Below are 3,261 nucleotides of genomic sequence, written 5' to 3'. Positions count from 1 at the left end.
TGCATGGGGCTTGTGTCTGGTGAACCCTACCTGGCCTTCCCAGCACCTAGTACTTCAAACCGTCCCCTGGATGCTAAGATTCCACACCCTCCAATAAAGAGTGCATATCCAATTCCCTGATCACGAGGCAGTATATCAGAAGAGTCAACAGCACTTTTTGGAGAATCAAATTATTTGGAATGACATCCCTGCTTTACTGTTTCTTGGCTGTGTGACTTTGGCAAATTTCATCACTTTCCTGAGCCTCTGTTTCCCCCTCTGTAAAATAAGGGTGATAATAATTGTAGTACTGATGAGGACTGTAGGGCACAATGCATGTAAAACTCTTAGAACAATTCCAGACCCATAGAAAGTGCTTGCCACATGCTAAGTATAATCATTATTAATTCTTTGTATTGTCTGTTTAGGTCTTGTATCTTTAAAATGGCACGTCTGTCCCCTTTGTGCTCAATAGGACGCCCGATGCCCACATGCTAGCGTTCATTCCCAGTCTCCTCGCTCTGCCTCATATCTGAGAGTGTATCCTCTTTGTCTAGAACCAACCTTTTCTCTCTCTACTTCATCTGGCAAAGTTGTCCATCAGAAATAAAAGAGAGTTCGATTTTATGATATGCCAGGTAACGAATTGCATCATATGCCTCCAGCTTCTTGGACTCTACATTGGTCCTTGAAGCTTGGTGTGATTTTTTACAGTGGGGATGAGACAGGTGTCTGTCACTACACTAGCTGCTCTCAGTTTCAAAGGATGCATTTTGAATGATGGGTTTTCAGCATCACACGAGGGATGACTTCGCTCCACATGGGCAGGCTCTCACTGAAGCTTTCATAAGGTCAGCCTTGCCTGGGTTAATATGGCTTTCAAAATGATAAAGGGGAAGAATCAAAATCTGTCTGCTTTCATTAAGTCTAACCCTGGCCTGCCTATTAGAATATGTGTAACTCAGCACCATGTAGAAGGATGGCCGGCCTCCAGGTTAAGCTAGGTACAAAGGAGAGGAATGGGGCTCCTCATTTATGGTCCAGGAAGCAAATGGGGTCAACATCATTAATATCAGAGCATCCCCAAATTGTCTTCAGATGATCAAACCACTGAGGGAAGGGCCAGTGAGGGAAGCTCTGAACATGTCATTATGATGAGAACTGTTCAAGCTTCTTTTCCATCCATGTAACCTCAGAAATACGTGCTCCCAGCTCACACCACCGTCTACCTACTGCAAAAGCCTCTTTCTGTCTTTGCATCTGAGCGCCACAACGGGAACTCTCCTCCAAGTCAAAACAGAAAAAAATGGGAAAATCTTGCACAGATGGCTATGCAGCCCTCTTGATAACAGTGCCCTCATCTAATATGGAATTACTGGAAAGCAGTTTGAACAGGCTTTGGATTCCAAGGCTGCGGGAGGAGAGAAGTCGGCAGATTCAAACATTCTGGGGGCTTCTGTCAGATTTGTTGTTGTTATTCCAGAGTTCTGTTTCTGGGCCACAGAGCATCTCCCAGGGTAGGTGTGGGCTTCATGCAAAAAAGATGAAGTCAACAGGCAGCCGCCGTCCTTGAGAGGGAGTTATTTCTTGAGTGTTTTTTTCTGAGCCTGCCTAGGAGGAGAGCACTGATGGATGGAGACTTCTATTTCAAAGGTTTGTTTAGGTTTTCAGGGAGGAGTGATATTTTGGTGACTCATCTTAACAACAGTTGTAGGGGGAAATCTGCTAAAGGTTAAGAGCATTAAACATAAGGAACATGAAACAGTTTAATGACAGAGTATAGTATACCAAGCCCTGTCCTAGGTACAAGGGCAACGGCTCTCAACCTTGGCTCTGCATTAGAGTTCTCCTTGGCACTCAAAAACAATTTAATAAAAAGAAATACAATCTAATGCCAGACCCCAGACTAATTAAACTGGAACCTCTGGGGATTCTCCCAGGCATCTGCATTTTTCAAAGCTCCTCAGGTGATTTCAATGTGAAATCAGGGCGGAGCATCCCTCACTAAATTGACAGAGTTGAATAGACATAATTTGATCCCTTGAGAAAGTAAGCAATCATGTAAATAAATATATGTGATATAAGACATTGTATGGCACTCACGGTAATGCACACAAGGGATTGTGTTTTGGGAGAGAACGAATAGACTAATTTTCCTTGGGAGGATCAGGGGATACTTCATGGGGGAGACGATGTCAGAATGATTTTGAAGATGACAAAGGATTTTGCCAAGTTGGCAAGCAGGGAAGAAGATTGGAGGGGGGAAGGGAGCTCACATGCTGTGCATGCAGGTAGAGAAAAGTTAAGAAGATGCTGGAGATTTCCGACCCATAACATAACTATCAGATATGGAACAATTTGTGCAGTGCTCTCAACACCCAACCCGGAAGCTGCTCCTGACTGCTGAGAAATCAGTGGCTGGGAAAATTCCCCTTTCTCTTCAGTGGAACCTGTAGTGTGAGAGCCTAGAGCTGGAAGGCAGTGCTTGTGCAGAGATATCCTTCCACAGACTAAGGGGTGACAGGGAGGACATTGAATGACATCCAACTTTTTGTGCTGTTAAATATTTAAAGCAATTTTTAGCATTTAATGAAAACCATGTGGCTTCAAGCCACCAGGATATCAGACCCCTCTTCCTGCCCTTAATCTTCTCCCTGGCTCATCTGCTGAAGAATTTGACCTTCATGATGACAGGCAGCTTTAGGAGCTTCTCTTCTCCAGAACGTTTTAGTAGCATGATCGTATCACATCCGTGATGGGGGTGTCTCCAGTCTCGGTTTTGGGAGCATTTACCCATGTCTGCTCACTGACCAAGGTCCATAATTTAGTGAGGTTGACAGTGGGGCAGAAGTTCTGGTTCCTCTTTAAGTGGTTATGCCTCATACGAACCTTGTCAAAGTAACCTAGGTAGTGTTTGCCTAAGTTGATCGTATGGTGATGCCTGCCCCTAGCATGACCCCCGCTTCCCCAGTGCTTCTGGTTCTTGCTCATGTGGCCATCACCATGGCTCCCATGGTCCTGAATTTTATGGTTCTTCCTTAGTTTGGATGGTAGGTCAGTGACCCAGACAAATGAGATGTTAATATTTTTGAAGTTGCAACATTTTCATGAGTGGATGCTGTAGCTAATAGAAATAAAAACTGGTTACAGAGATAAAATTTATGAAGTCTTGGTACTTGGTGCAAATTTTGAAGACGTGGTATGAATTTTGGCAGTGACATTCACGTTTGGAAATACTGCTTGAGGTCAACACCAATCAAGCCACATACCCATTGCCAGCTG

General features: G+C 44.2%; 1 pseudogene; it reads right to left on the bottom strand.

Annotated features, from left to right (window-relative positions):
• Positions 1 to 2,419: 2,419 nt before the first annotated feature.
• Positions 2,420 to 3,027, bottom strand: LOC132506264 (large ribosomal subunit protein uL15-like; annotated as a pseudogene).
• Between the last annotated feature and the right edge of the window lie 234 nt (positions 3,028 to 3,261).

This window comes from Lagenorhynchus albirostris, chromosome 15, assembly GCF_949774975.1.
Source record: "Lagenorhynchus albirostris chromosome 15, mLagAlb1.1, whole genome shotgun sequence".
In the NCBI taxonomy this organism is placed as follows: Eukaryota; Metazoa; Chordata; class Mammalia; order Artiodactyla; family Delphinidae; genus Lagenorhynchus; species Lagenorhynchus albirostris.
This window is presented reverse-complemented; position numbering and strand designations above follow the sequence as displayed.